Raw genomic sequence first — 16,621 nt, forward strand, 5'->3', positions numbered from 1 at the left:
GGGGACTCCGGATTGACGCTGACCACCTGGGGTTTTCCAGCGTGCTCGTAAATCCAAGTACAAGAACGTGTTTTGCATTTCGCCCTCATCGATATCCGAGATCGATCTCACCACCTCGCACTCAGCAGCGCAACGCCATCGCCACTGGATGAACGCGGCGGGTGCACGAATTTCGTTTGCCTTGGATGCGCTGTCTACAGAACTGTGGTATGACTTTCCTCTTTTTGTCTTTTTTTTAATTTCTGACTTACAGAGTTGGAAACCTGACTCATGAGCTCTTTGAAGCTTTGCGATTTTAAATTTTGTAAAGCAATCACTCCATGAATTAAAAATGCGCTTGCTGCAGTTAGACTTTCTCCTTTAAGCGCAACAAATCTCATCAAAGTCGTTGCAGTGGTTGCCGAGAAAAAACAGTTTCTCCGTTCCGATGCACCTCGACAGGTGCCCCCGAGCTAAAGGCGAACAATGCGAGGAGGTGGAAATCTGGGCTCGTTGGTTCATGAGTTCGGGTTGTACAACGCAGACGGAACGACCACAAGAAGCAGGACAAGACGACACACGAAGCGCAAACCAAAGGTTCATTTTTTCAGAGCACAATTTCATACGCTTTTACAAAGTCATCGCACGTGCGCAAATTATTACCTCCTAAGAAAAACAAGTTCCTTATCGGAGTGGTCAACAGATGGGATGCTTATGCACTCTGGACATAATCTCAATATATCTTCAACCTCAGTGATTTCTCCTGCGAGCTTTTCATGCTTCACTTCTTCACTTCACTTAACCTTATTACCTTAAAGACCCCCGTTTAGGGGGCATTACATAAGAGATGGGCTAACAAATGAAGGTTACAAATAAGTCTTTATGCGGAACAGTGTGCTGTAACAATTTCTGTAAAACCGGATGGGCACGTGATTGCTGCAATCTCTTGGGGAAGGCCATTCCAGTCCACTGCTGCATGAAGAAAAAAATGAGCCAGCGAAGGTGGTAGTGTGAGCACATGAGTGTGCAGTTTGATATATACGGATGGCTAGTGCGGTGGGAGATGCGCGTCGGTGGGATGATGTAGGGCGCGCGATTGAGGAAGCTGTGAAAAAATTTGTGAAGTAGACAGAGGCTGGCGTTGCGGCGACGCACAGAAAGATTTGGGAGACCAGTTTCTCGTTTGAGGGATGATATGCTTATGTCATATGAGTATGAAGAATGAATGAACCTATTTTGCACGATTTTGTTCGGATTCTAATTCGTTGATTAAGTATACCTGTTTCGGACTCCAGATGAGCGTCGCATATTATAGCTTAGATCTCATTAGATAATTATACACGAGAAGCTTTATGTCCTGTGGGGCGTGACGCAACTGACGCTTTAAAAAACTGAGAGATCCGTTCGCTGATGATAAGACATTGGTCACATGTGCGCGCCAGGAAAGATCGCAGGACAAGGTGACGCCAAGGTACTTATAGCATTAGACTTGGTCAACAGTGGTGTTAGAGATTACGTAAGAAACAAGTAAAGGATTATGCTGGCGTTGAAATGAAACGAGCTTGCATTTAGTAAGATTAAGTGTCATTAGCCGAAGATCGCACCACTCCTGTACACGGTTAAGGTCATTTTGGAGCGCATTTTAATCGGAAAGGTTATAAATTGTGCGATAGACGACGCAGTCGTCGGCCGAGATACGGATATGAGAAGATACAAGGTTGGGGTAGGTCGTTAAATATATTAGGAACAGAAGGTGTGCGAGGACAAGCCCTTGAGGGACGCGCGATGTTACTGGGAGGGAGATAGAACGTTTATTTTTGTAGAGACGTACTGAGAACGGTTAGTAAGAAATTCTGAAATCCACCCGAGAATGTGAGGGTGCAGGTTCAACTGGGCAAGTTTTAGTAACAGGCATTTGTGTGGCACTTAGTCGAATGCTTTAGCGAACTCCAGAAATATGGCATCACTCAGAAGGTTACGGTCAAGATGGAAATGTAAGTCATGAATAAATGTTGCCAGTTGAGTTTCACAGGATAAATATTTTCGAAAGCCATGCTGCGAACAATGAAAGAAAGTGTTCGTGTCCAGGAAGTGCATTACGTGAGAGTATATGACATGTTCCATGATTTTGCATGCGACGCTCGTTAGTGAAATGGGACGGTAGTTCAAAGGGGATTGTTTGTTACCTGATTTGTGGACCGGAATGAACTTTCCCACTTTCCAGTCGTCTGGCGAAACTCCTGTTTCAAGCGACAATGAGAACAGTATTGAAAGATGCTATGCAATAATTTGTTTAGTATATTTTAACAGTTTGGAGTTAATGTCGACTACGGCTGATGATGACAGTTTAATTTTGTCGATGAGGGACGAAATGCCAGCAACAGAGATTGTCACTGGGGCCATCATTGGTAATGTTGTAGCAGGTGGCGTAGGAAATCGTAAATTAGCTTCTTTAGTAAAACGGATGAAAAGGCGATGTTAAACACTTCAGCACAATGAGCGTCGCTTACCTCCTCGCCATTATCGTTCGTAAGTTTAATGTCGTGTGGCGCTTGCGGGTTTACGACTTCCCAGAATTTTCTAGGGTTACTTGTTAGAATTTTAGGTAAGTCACTGTGATAAAACTTCTCTTTAGCATTTCGGATTGAAGTATAAAACGCGTCTTCTGCAGCATAGTACTTATCCCATGCGCACACACTTCCATTAAGTTTCGCAATACGTAAGATACGTTTCTTTTTGTTTTCTTGAGTTTTTAAGCCTTTTGAAAACCATGGTTTGTTTTTATTGGCAAGGAAGTTTACCTTGGGGATGAATTTGTTAGTTAGCTAAATTATTTCGTGCTTAAAAATTAGCCAGTGGTTATTACGAGAATCGAGACTGGATTTAAACGCAGGCAGGAATTGTTGTAGTTCCTTATTAATTGCGTCGTAATCGGTCTTATCGTTCAAAAAAGTTGTTTTGCTGAAGATGTGGCGTGTTTTTTGGGCGAAAGTAAATATAGTATGAATTACTTTGTGATCCCTGATTTCACGTAAGTATGCGATAGATTTTAAGCGCTTTGTAAGCATTAAGTATAAAATGTTCGAAGAATAATTAGTGACGCGTGTTGGTTCGGTTACCAGTCGACTAAAGTTGAAGTTCAGGCAAACATCGACAAATTCCCTTGCTTCAGTATTTCCTGTGATTGGTGATGTTTGATTCATCCAGTCAATGTTAGGGAAGTTAAAATCGCCATTGAGGAGAATATGTGCGGTGGGGTGTTTATTAGTAAGCTGACATAATATTTCATTAAGTTCACGTAAGAAATCTGGATCTGTACGATGGGGCCTGTAGCATACGCCAAGTATTACTGTATCGGGTGGGGCACGGCACATTAGCCATAGTGACTCAATTTGTGAAGTAATGTTGATGAGGGAGCATGATAGCTCTTTGTTAGCAGGGATTAGTACGCCCTCGCCACGTGCGTTTGTGCGGTCACGACGAAAAATGTTAAAGTTTGGCAAGTCAGCCAGGACCTCTGTATCTGAAATGTCGTCCGTAAGCGACGTTTCAGTGAATATTAGTATATTACTGCCAGATGACTGCAATAGATTAGACAGGAGCATGCACTCAGGAAGAAAACTACGTATGTTAGTGTAAATAACAGAAAACGAAAGGTTTGATCTAGCACTTTTACGAGGCTGATACCTAACTGACAATTACCGCTACGTCGTCAAAGGTGTGTCGCTGATATCCAATGTGCAAAGTCTTGAAATGCAAAGAAAATTGCACAGATTTGCTCCTAGCAAAGGTAACGAACTGCTTTCGCGCAGTTCGAACGGGATGAGTGAAATCTTCGCCAATGCTGAGTTTACCTTTTAGTTTCGGGCCGTTTGAAAGAAAAATGCCTGTTGCTTAGCTCTGGTTAACCCTAGTTGAACTGCGAAAGCAAAAGCTGCATGGCTACGCTTGTGGTGTTAGCTTGTGGTTAAGCGTTTGGTTTAGCTCTATTGTATAGACACGGAAAGGCACACTGTTCAGGTAACGACTAGGCTTTTACGACACTTCTCCAGTCATGCGGCACGTTCTTCTGGTGTCTCTTGAGCGCGTTGTCTTTTCCTCGCTTAGTTCTGTCGTTGTTGCGTCTCTTTCGCGCTCTCCATAACGACTAAATACACTGAAGCGAAGCACTGTTAGATACGGGGCCTTTTCCTGGGCCTCCTTCAAGTTCATCAGACCACATCGAATCGCGCCACAGCTAATTAAGGAGCGCAGAAGCACGTATACCACATTCCCGAGGCGCGGCACGTGCAAGCAAGTTGGCGGCCCCCACCTCGTACGCCGCCTCTGGAGCTATTCACTGCTTGACTCTTCCCGAAAGTGCAGCGAGAGCCTGGCACTGTTCCAGGTAACGTGGGTCCAAGAGGCAAGACGGGTGTAATGCACCGTGAAGCCCTGGCAGCAATCCCCCTTCCCCCCCCCCCGTCCGCCTTTGTCACGGTAGTTGCAGACCGGGAAGGCAAGACCGCAGAGAGAAGTAAGCACTCGGACAATTAGGGACCAAGGAGTGACCCTCCCCGCCGGGTGTGACACAATCGCACGGGCGCCTACCATTGGCCAAAAATGACGGCACCTGAACGGGCTCACCGATTGGCCGAAAATGGCGTCACCTGAGCGGGCACGCCGATTGGCCGAACGTGACGTGACTTCGATACACCGAAGGGCATAAAAGCCAGAGACCGGGAGCATTCCTGGAGTATTCCTTCATTCATCTCTTTCGAGCTTCTTGCCACGGGCCGCAGCGTCCGAGTTGCTGCCGGCCCGTAATGACTTTATGACTGTTAATTTCTTGGTCCTCTCACTGTTAATAATGTAAATAAACCTCCAGTTTTCATCCCGACGTCCTCCTCAACTCCGACAACTGGTTGCCAGCGGTGGGATCGCCTCCAAATGCGACAGCGCATATATATATACCCCCGCGAGGCGACACCTCCTCTCCCTCTACCCCAGCGGAACACGTGGTGGAGCGAGCGGCGACGGCAGCGCCATCTGCTGAAGCACGGCTGCGGCGTTGCTAGGCAACGGCGGCTCAAGGTCATTCGTCGGCCATGGCATATGGCATACGGCTGCCTGCATATGGCATACGGCGCGACGAGCCGAAATCGCTCGCTGGCTGGCGTAGTAAAGCTTTCGCTTTAATAGATTCATTAGTTTTGAAGGATGAAAGTTTCACTATTATGGGGGGGGGGGTCGTTTGCGATTTGTAGTGTGCCGCCCTGGGCGGTGCGCACGCTCTATATCTTTTGGTTCGATTGTAAGGCCAAGGCGTTCATGGCAGTGGTGAATTATTATTTGTTCTGATTGAGCGTATGTTTCCTTGAGATTAGTGTCCGAAAGACCGTGAAATATTAGAATGTTACGGCGGGGGCAATTCCCGAGGCCATCAAGACGCTCTTCTACGTCACACACTTGGTGAGCTAACTGAATGGTCTTAGTGTTTATGGTTTCTAGTTCTGTTCGGAGGGTTAGAAGATCTTGACAATGATTTTCTAAATCAGCAATGCGCGCACTAAGATTAGTGATAATTTGGTTTGTATTCGCTAGCTGGGTTTTAAGACCTTGTAGCACAGATATTAGTGTCGATTGGCCGGCGGATAACTTTTTCAACTCGTCCAGGATAACTTTGTAAGGACCAGGGTTTGTCTCTAGATCCCCTGATAGCATTTGCAAGGCGCGCGTGACATTAAAACATTCAGTAACAAGTAAATAGCAGCACTGTGGGCTCGGCAGCTACACCAAACAGTAATCACTTGATCTTTTAGTAGACCTATGGTACCAGCTACCAATCTGCATGATCAGGATGAACGGGTTAGAGGTCTGTGTAGTGGCACAGCCGCGAAGCCCGTGAAGCATACAGTGGTGCATGTGCTAAACAATGGTTCACATCCACAGGATTTGTAGTGAATAACGAGCCATCCATCACGTGCATTTTTGACACTGTTATTGTGCTCTCTAAGTAAATTATTAAGGCAGCTGCCCGTCTGCCCGATATACTCCTTACCACAAGAGAGGGGGTTACTATGAACGACATTGCTAGCGTAGGGGACAGACGTGATCGTGTTTACTTTCACATTCATTTGGTCTCCTATCGCTGTCGTTACGATGGCAGAGCCCAAGAAGTCTCCGAGGGACATAAAAAACTACTTTTATTTTTGATCGTTCTGCTACTTCCTCTTTAGATTATGCGATATTTTGTCGTATAAGTGGACTTCCTTGATTCCAATAGCTTTTTTCATCTATCACAGCATGGTTCATCTATCACAGCACAGCAGCAGTTATTTACGAAATTGCACTCCTCATGTTAAACTCATTGCACACAGCTCTCTAATTCGCCCTAAAGTCGAATACGCGTCAGAAATTTGGAACCCTAATCAGGGGCGCTATAACGTAGAACTATTCCAAACTTTTCTATTCTAATTCTGCTATCAGCCCCCCACGATTGGTCAAAAACTTGTTTCGACCACCCCCACTTCACCTGTCTGTCACGCGACGTCACGAAAACCGCGATACCTCCCCATCTGATATGATGTGTACACACTGATTATGCATGATTTGACAGAAAAAAGAAAAACAGTTATTTCTGATTCGACCCCTTTTCGCCATTAGCCCTCGGCTATTGGTAAAAAGTTTTCGGGCTGCACCCACTTCACCTGCCTGTCACGCGACGTCACAAAACCGCAAGAACTCACCGCGTCAAAGTGACGTGTACGCGATAAATATGCCTTAATTTGCCGAACAAAACTGAATTTTCTTCGGAATAGCCGCAGGCTGCCCCGTTCCGAAAGGAATAGAAGATGGCTGCCGCCGATCGCTCAGACGCTGGCTACTCGCACCTGCTGGAGAGCATGGGTGTATTTGCGTATAATAAAGCTTCTTGCGTGGCCGTGTAACGTTTTCGAGCACTTTCAGCACGTTTACCCCCTCATTCTGCCAACTCTTCTTTGCTGAGGGTCCGTTTCAGCGTCAGTCTTGAGCTTCCGTTGCATGCCGCCGCGATTTTCGACCAGCCACCGCAAGCTAAGTAAGGGTAAGCCGACGAATCGTAGACGCCGGCACCACCATCTTCATCCGGTTATCGACTTTCAGTGCAGTGGCTCGGCCCCATCGAATCCCTCTGCACTTGAGCGTTCTCCTCGCCTCTTGTCAGCCAATTAGATACGACAAGCCGCTCAGTGTAGGCAATGTTATTGGTTTTTCAAACAAACAAAAGTGACCTCCTACGAACTAGGAGAGCGTATATTGGTCTGTTCAGACAACCCTGCGGGTGACCACCCGGTGCTTGCGTTGGCGGTTACGCAAATTTGACGTCAGGAGATTGGAATAGAAACATATTGGAATAGTTTTACGTTATAGGGCCCCAAATTTATCTTATAAGTGCACTAGAGATTGTGCAGAATCGCTCTACTAGGTTCATCCTCTCATCGTATTCATACAACATAAGCATATGTTCAGTAAAGGCAAAAACAGGTCTGCCCCCCCCGCCCCCCCCCCGCCCTTCACTGTCGGCGTCGCATCGCTAGTCTATCCCTAATTCACAAAATATATCATAGTTATCTCAATCAGATACCTTACGTCTTACTATTAGCTCGTATATCACTTCGTACAGCCCATTCCCTAAGTATTGCTCGTCCCCGAACCCATGCTCTCAACTTTTCGTCTTTTTTTTTTCCACGCACCACTGTAGGCTGGAACGGCCTTCCCCACGTCATCGTGGCCATCATCAACCCACACGCCTTCATTGACGCTGTAAGAGCTCACTACTCATCTTGAATGGTCAACGTGTCTTGCTTTCTGTACACCCACCCCTTATGTAATACCCCCATAGTGGGGCCTTTAAGCTAATAAAGTGAGAGAAAGTAAAAGTAATACGATGTAAACAGCTACCTTCTTCGGTTTATCCGCCGCAGGCTGCTCTGCGGTTGCCGAATGCCGAATTTTCTTGAGCAAGGCTTAAATTTGTTGACACTGTATTCATTTTTCACCCCAAGTTTTTGCTGGCGTTATCAGAAACGTTGTAATAAGCCCGATCTGCCTTACACCTCGACACACTCTAAATTAGCAAACAAGGTCATCGCTAACTTTCTCTTCCGTAACACTCTAAATCACGTGAACATGAATTAGCAGCTAGCCTAGATAACCAGTCAAACCGGCTATCAGAGCCCAGCTACCCTTTGTAAATGCAAACTTCTGTTGCTGAAGCCTTGCGCAAAGAACTTCGGCGTCCGCCAACCACAGAGCAGTCTCCAGCTGATAAAGAAAAGAAGGTATCTGCTATACCGTATTACCACAAGGTAGCCCATAATCTGAAAAAAAAAAAAGTTGCAGATCGATCGAAAATAAAAGTAACTTTTTTGAGACCCTCGGAGACTCCTTGGACTCTGTCATCGTAACGACGGCGATAGGAGACCAAAAGACTGTGAAAAGAAACACAAGATCACGTGTTTTCCCTGCACTACTAATTCCGTTCGTAGTGTCCCCTTCTATTGTGGTAAGAAGTATATCAGGTAGACGGGCAGGTGGCTTAATGAAATACTTAGAAAACACAATAACAATGTCAAAAATACACGTGATGGGTGGCTCGCTATTCACTGTAAATTCTGTGGATGTGAATCATTGTTCAGCGCATGCACCGTTGTACGCTTCATGCACGACAAGCTCGCAAGAGAAATCACTGAGGCTGAAAATATTTTGAGATTAGAAACGGAGTGCATAAGCATCCCATCTTTTAACTTTTACGATATGAAGCTTGTTGGAGGCAATTAATTGCTCACGCGTGATGACTTCATACGAGCGTATAAAATTGTGCTCTGAAAAAATAAGCCTTTGTTGGTAGTTTGAGCTTTGTGTGTCGTCTTGTCCTTCTTCTTGTGGTCGTACCGTCTGCGCAGTACGACCCAAGGAACGAGTAGCGCAACTGATCCTCTTTAACGCGTCGACGGTAGTTTGCTGAATAAGTATTCAGCCAGACTAAGAGACCACTTAAGCACGAACAGAACAGAAATAATGAAAAAGATAAAGAATGAAGTGAAGCTGCAGGATTGCGAATTGATGCTCCTCCATGGAGTTCATATTAGTCTTCTTCCCAGCACTATCGTAAAAGTGTGACGATGTCGCGATTTTTCATTGTGTGGCTATGTAACTAAGTAGTTCATTGCGGATTGTTACTGGCCGCCGTGTTCTTCTTATCTCTCCGCTTTATGGATTCGCTGTTGTACTTTCGACGTCTCCACCATGCATTGCCCTCAACAAGAAAGAGCGAAATGCAGCGAGCCAGTTTCTGCCATGCTCTTTCACATTGCGGCTGCGAGAAGATGGCGCTGCTCTACGCGCCAGGTGGGCTGGGCGAATATTTGTCGACGCCTCATTTCAAAAGGGATGCCAATAGATCATCATCATCATCATCATCATCATCATCCGAAAAATGTTCCCGTGGAAGCTGCGGTTGCGCAATTAACACCATTATTCGGCTTTTGCCTGTGGGAAAAACTAAATTAGCGAAAAAAGACCTCAATGCTGCTCCAAGGAAAATAATGCCAGAATTTAAACGTGCAAGTGTGCCATGTTATCATTAATATTTTTAGTTTGTATAGATTAAAAAATTCATGAGCCATTCCACTCTGTGAAGGTGGATGACCAGCGTAGTTGTGTAGCTCACGACAAAGAAGTGACACAGAATTTGGAACAAAGGTACGAACACATTTATTGTTTTGATCGGTGGTTATTGTGATGAAAGGTACGCAAAACATTTATTTTTATACATTTGCGCTCATTCATGTTATAGATTCGTTATACACATTCGTTGTACACATCCGTGTTTTCATTTCGCGATATGTTGAGACAATGAATTTGAGACCGACATCACCGCACCGACGGGCAATGGATCAGTGCCGTCAGCTTCGTCGCAGAGGGAGCGGCAGTATGGAAACGCTGGTATGGTGAGCATCATCGGAGTCAGCTGTGGAGGACGACGACGACAAACGCACGAGCAGTGGCACGAGCCATTGCCGATGACAATAGCTTTTGATCTCGCACATGAAACTTTCGCGGAGCCCTAGCCATAAACAACGTTGCTGTAAAAAAAAAAAAATCGTCGTGACTGATGTAGCGTTGTTCCGTTTTTTAAGTCAGATTTGTAAAAGGAGCGGAAATAATATGCATCAGAAATCGCAATGTACAGAGGGATAACTGAAAAGATTCGCAAATCATTAAGCAAAAGTATTTAAGTAAAGCACAGACAAACTCGTGAACTCTTCCTTGCGAGCAAAAGCAACTGCAGTTGCCTCCGCGATGCTAAAATTTCTTAAGAGCACGTGGTGTCTAAAAGGTCTCGTTGCACTTATTAAGCGACCTGTAGGCTATACAGAGCAGTGCTTGCATGTAGATGCCGCCTCTACCTGTCCTAGAAAAATCTACCTGCACTCAGTTTCTGAACCGACAAAGCTTCGTCAAACGCGGCCGCCATCGGGAAGCGTATGATACCCCCTAATCGAAGCTGCAGTGAACAGTTACAAGGCACTCCTGAGCGCACCTGTCAGTCCTCAAGCTTGTCGTTCGTCGCAACACTGACTGCTCTCCAGTCACGTCGTGTGTATACAGTACGGCAGGAGCCTGCTCTTGACAGTATCGAACAGGGCCGGCTATCGTTCGGCTGCTCCCGTGGTCATGCTATCGCCTCCTTTGTGACATTGTCTTCGTCTTTGCTGGGAGCGCTCTTGCGAGGCCGCCCTCTCGGGGCGAACAAACACGGCCTACTTGACTTGGGCTGAGCCAGAGTCCTTGCGATCCAATAAACACTCGGCGGGGGTATGGGCTCATGACCGCAATGCGAGTCGCGGAGTCATCGGCACCATCCTGCGGACCACCTACGAAACATGCAGCGCTGTTGTTTATTCCACTAATCTTCGTGCCTAAGGTGCACAGACGGGCACAATAGTTACAGAAAAGAACCTATGGAATGACCAACATAGATGATGCAACTCTGGAGCATGTTGTTTCAGAGTTGTGTATGTTGCATGTAGCTCGCACGATTGGATGCGGACTGAACAAAAAACAAAAAAAAGAAACAATGAAATGTCAGACCGTAATTATTCGTTTCTCTCCTTATGAAGCGATTTGCTCTCCTCACAACACGATACGTGCGTAAAATGAGTATGAACGCCATCCGTCATATATTTCAATTAGCCGATGAAAAAGACTAGTAAATACGAGTTGGGCTCTGTTTCAAATCTGACACGCCAGCACTAAAGACGCGTGCCCCGTCTAGCACTTCTCCCCATTTCACAGAGAAAACGACCATGATGGAGTGAAAGACGTGAGGAAGAAAACTATGCTGCTGCGGCAACGTGCGCCAAAAACTGATACGTAATTGGACGACGTTTTGTTCTGTACCACAGTTATGAAGATGTACCGACTCGCCCAGCTAGATACTGTACAAATAAGGCACCCAAGTACAATATTTCAATTTGGTTGGTGGGGAGTTTTTTTGTCATGTGGAAATGACAGTGTTCAATAAGTTTCTTCTGCTAGCAACTTGTGTGTCACGGTCGAAGAACTATATGTATATATATATATATATATATATATATATATATATATATATATATATATATATATATATATATATATATATATTGTTATGTTGCGGACGTCACATATAACGATGTATTTCCAGTATTTACACGAGATGCAACGATGCATAAACAAGATGGCTGTCGAGACCGATTTCACCTCTACACGTCAAATCGTCTTCCAGCGGGCGCCACTCCTGGGGTTGCGCCGTAACAATATATATATATATATATATATATATATATATATATATATATATATATATATATATATATATATATATATATATATATATATATATATATATATATATATATATATATATATACACACACACACACACCTGCTTCGCCCCGCCAGCGTTTTCGCTGGCAAGTTCACCGTTAGGTCGTCTACCGAGCTAGATAACGCCTTGCCTAATTTATTCTATGGGTGATTGGCAAGGCTTATAGGATGATTGTGACCATGCATGGTACATGGCCCGCTCTTTCATGCGTTGCAGTCTTGTTTGCTCACCAAAGCGCGCTGCCGGAGCTTTCTCCGAGAACGCCGATGCAGCGCCCGGGGAGCTCCCTCCCTCTCGCCGCTCCAGCGAGTCTTCGCGCCGACGGCACTTAATTTGGCGCTTCGTCGGTCCATTGTTTGCTTGCAGCAGCGTAGTCACGAGCCTGCCGCGTTTTATGTGCTTCTGCATCGGGTGGTGTGTTTGCCTGCTTCTTCGAGCTTCCTGAGCTTCCTCCGACACGAACTACAATAGCGCGTTCTGGCACTCTGCCCGTGGCCACAGGCGGTAGAAGCATGCGTGCATTGCTGAACTTCTGTGAGAGCGAACTTCCCTGCATGCGCAGTACCCGCGCGAACACCTGATCACGCGGTTCAGATGCGAGGGCAGCTGCACCAGAACAGAAGAAACGAAAAGCAACGAATGAATGAATTCGAAAGCGAAGCTTTCTTTCCCACTTTCTTCAAATTTTCCCTTGCTGCTGCTACTGCTATATACTGCTACTGACTGGCGCACCGCGTCGGAGTAAGGGAACGCAGCTGAAAGAAAATGTGATGCGAGAAACTCGTTTGGACCTTTCCGTCGCGTTGTCACAATGTCCTCTGGAGCTCCCTATAGGCATCGCCACAATGCCCTCCAGACTGCTGAAGTTATCCGTAAGCTCTCTGCAAGCGCATAGCGGAAGATTCAATGCTCATCTTTGTACTAACAGACAGTAGTCCAGAGGGTAGGTAGAGAGAATAGTATAGAGGGAGTAGAAAGAGAAGACAGAGAATTGGTACATCCGGTAGAACGAAACGAGCGAATAGCAGCTTCGTCACTCTTCGCTCGTGGCAGCATTGCATACAAGGACGAAGTGCGTGAGAGAGAAATGCGACGTAAGAAAGCGAGGAAACGGTACTGCAAGACACGGCAGCAATTGCAGACATACTGGATAAATTTAGGTTCTAGGTATGGTACGTTATGTTTCTGCTATTTCTGAAAGATAAACGCCATGCAAATTTGTCAAGCGGAAAAGTGGCATAGGGTGCGCAGACGCAAGCCACTGTAACATTAAAGCATCGAAGCGCTTATACAACGCTACGGCAACGGCCGCCCATCAAATCAACAATTGCTTACCCGCCGCAGAAGCTTTGTGGCTATGGCATTGCTAGAGGTCGCAGGTTCGCTCCCGACTCCGGCAGCCCCATTTCGACGGAAGCGAAATGCAAAAATACTCGTGTACTTTAATTTAGTTGCATGCTAAAGAATCCCATGTGGTCCAATTTAACCCGGAGTCCCCCCCTACCGGGTGCCTCACAGATTGTGAATTTGGCCCGTACAGCCCCATAATTTGATTAAAGTGTAAGACTTCTTCCACGATGCTATACGCGGCGTGAGGTAATGACAATGCTTATCTTCTCGCAGGCTATGAACGATGGCACACAACAACGGCCTCAAGCAAACACGTCTCGCTGTGCGTCATGTGTACTACGTTGACAAACACAAGTGGTGTATGCAAGGTCACGTGTACCATCAGCTCTCGTATTGCACTAAACGCTGAAGAATTTAAATATTTCCCGATCCGCATATTTTTTGTTTATAATTTAGCAATCAGTGAAGTGTGCACAGCGGTAGGATGCTGCTTTCGGAGACAATAGGCTAAAGAAGATGGCGCCATGCAAAATGCTGAAGCAAAGTGTTACATTGGAAAGGGAACAGTTCTTGAAAAAGCTAACTCACAAATAAAAAAATCCTTATCCTCAAATTGATTTTGGGGAGCGTAGGAGCTTTATAAAAACCGCAAACAGAGTAATAAAGGTAGCAGCGTGGCGGGGGCCAGAATGGAACTCAAAAGTAGGAGCATTCCGACCTTTTTTCCTTCTCCCGGATTCCCTCTCGCGCAGAGCCGATTGGTTCGCATTAAGCAGGCGCTTAACTCGAGGCACAAGGTGAAGACGGCAAACAAGATCTCCCTGCAGGGCTGGCTCTTCTTGAAGGGCGGTCAGCCGTTGTATGACTGCCGCCCGTGCATTCGCCGGGCTGGCTTTCCAATGATGGCGAACTGCGCCTCGCCTTAGTTCGAAGCAACCGTCAACTTCACCAATCTAAAGTCCACCGCAGGAGAAAGGCTTCTCCCGGATCTCTGCGGCTACCCCTTTCCAGGATCCGCTGCCATTATCTGCCGGACTTTCGTTTCGCCAAGCAATGACTGCCATCCAAGGCATCAATTTAATGCTAGCGGCTCAGGTGCCGACCAAACCAAAATACCAGAAACAAACAAACAACCATAGCTATGCGACACCGGAGCTACTCATTAGCAGCTAGAACCCAAAGTCACCAACGTAAAAAAATAGAACTAAGACAAAAATACAAGCCATTAGGATAAACTAAGCACGTCTAACTGAGGTAAACAACACCAGAAATCCACGCTAACGCATGCCTTAACGCGCACATGTGGGATAAAAGCATCCACCGACGAAACTATAACAGATACACAATGGCATCGGACACAAACGCGAACAAGCGAAAATCAGACAACATCAGACAATCAGTCACACCAAAAGAAAATACCGTAAACACTTCAGATAACATGCAACGACAGAAAGTCCACGCGAAAAATATCTCGGGAGTCGAAACACCAGGCCCGCTTGCCACGCGTGTGACTCTACGCAGCGTCCAGCAATGGCCTCTGGGGGCCGGTGCTTCTGGCGGTGCCTGCTCCACGGTCATGACCCGCGGCAAGCGTCGCGACCGCACAGTCCGTGGAGGAAGGAAGAGGCCCCGGCCAGCACGGACGTGTTGGGCAAAGTGTGGCGGAAGTCACGTGCTGTTTTTCACAAAAGAGCACTGGGAATGGCACCCCAAACGGGAACGTTGCTGTAGTAATCGCGCTCCTGAAGCTCTCGCTGCTGCTCTGGGCCTCTGGAGAGTGAGATAAGTTTTTTTCGGCTCGGGTCTTTCTCGCAGCACATTCTGTTCGTGAGACAAGCTCACTTTGGAGCGTTGTGTGTTGGAGTTGTGTCGTTTGGAGTTGTGTTTTGAGTCTGTGAGTGGGAGCGTTAGTCAGCAACAGACACATTATGGTATGGTATGGTATGGTATGGTATGGTATGGTATGGTATGGTATGGTATGGTATGGTATGGTATTCCTTATGCGATGGCGCACACCCACTGTGGGGGATTGGCCAAGATTTGGGTGAAATTAGGCTATCTGACGAAAACCCCTTTTTACCACGAGACATCCTTGAGCACCAGCGGCGCGAGCGAAGAAAGTACAGTCCACCACACCCTGACCTATCCAGGCAGGACTCTTATGACTGGCGCCGAATACAGACGCACACATTTCCAAACCTTTATTTGAAAAAAATGGCTGTGGCTTAGGTAAGGCTACGCCCAGGATGCGAAGCATACTAGCCTTTATTTTAGTTGTTGAACCACTGTTTAGCCTGGTGAACTGCTGTTGCTTGGCTATATTTGGTTCGGCTAGACGAAGAAACAACTCATGCATTACTGCTTCGCCTTCAAGAGTGGAACGCGACAGCGTTCCCGTCGACCCGCCAAGGGGTGTAAGACAATGGGCTACAGGGCAGCGACTACGCGCCACGCATTGGACGCGGTGAGCGTCGAGCAAAGCAGCGTTCGGCGCGGCAACGAAATGTGCGCCTGAGCAAGAGACGCACGCCTTAGAAACAGCTCGTTTCTAAGGCAACACCGCATTCACTAGAGGCGCTTTTGTACCGCTTTGAAGCATCGTACTCGTGGCTCAGTGGTAGCGTCTCCGTCCCACACTCCAGAGACCCTGGTTCGATTCCCACCCAGCCCGTCTTGCAAGAGTTGAGCCAAAGCCACTTCTCCTCTGTCGTGACGCCACGGTTTCACGTGGTTTCATGGCGACACCGCCGCGCCTGAGGAGCTGGGTTGAGCTCTCGTAATATGCTTCGCATAAAATGCCATTCACCCAACGCTGTACAGCGTTCGCTGTCCTTGGTGCGGAGGCCGGCCAACTCTCGCCCACATTACGTGGGACTGCCAGAACAGGCCACCCAAAATTAATACGCCAAAAATAGCTGGCAAACTTTCCGGAAGGGAGCAATGGGAGACTTGGCTCGCCAGAGAGGATCGGGAGATGCAACTAGCGCTCCTCGACCAAGCACGGCGGACCGCTCAAGCCAGTGGGGCCCTGGACTAGGGGTTCCACCCACTCGCTTTCTGCATTTTTTTTTTGTTTCAAATAAACGTTTTGATATATATATAGGCTATCTTTATTAAAAACTGAAAATGGTAAAGCTAACTGGAGGAAATTAACAAAAATGAAATGTTTAAGAATTCAAGACAATCTCTTTGTAGCAATTATAAAATCCTCCACGGTTGAGCAAATATCCCTGTGGCACTGTCCAAGAGAGGAGGCTCCTAGAGAAAGGATATTTATAATGGAAAAGCCAAACCAAGCTGTGTAAGTCTTGATTCTAGATTTTTTCTTGAAGAAGTGAAACGGTGGCAGAATATGAAAAAAATTATCTATTGTTTCATCTTCTCCACAGACTGGGCACA

The 16,621-nt window shown here is 46.5% G+C and overlaps 1 protein-coding gene across 1 annotated transcript in view; it reads right to left on the bottom strand.

Annotated features, from left to right (window-relative positions):
• The window catches only part of LOC135913624 (amine oxidase [flavin-containing]-like), a 125,875-nt gene that overhangs the window by 32,841 nt on the left and 76,413 nt on the right, over positions 1–16,621 (bottom strand). The window lies entirely within an intron of this gene.

Source organism: Dermacentor albipictus, chromosome 4, assembly GCF_038994185.2.
Source record: "Dermacentor albipictus isolate Rhodes 1998 colony chromosome 4, USDA_Dalb.pri_finalv2, whole genome shotgun sequence".
Lineage (NCBI taxonomy): Eukaryota > Metazoa > Arthropoda > Arachnida > Ixodida > Ixodidae > Dermacentor > Dermacentor albipictus.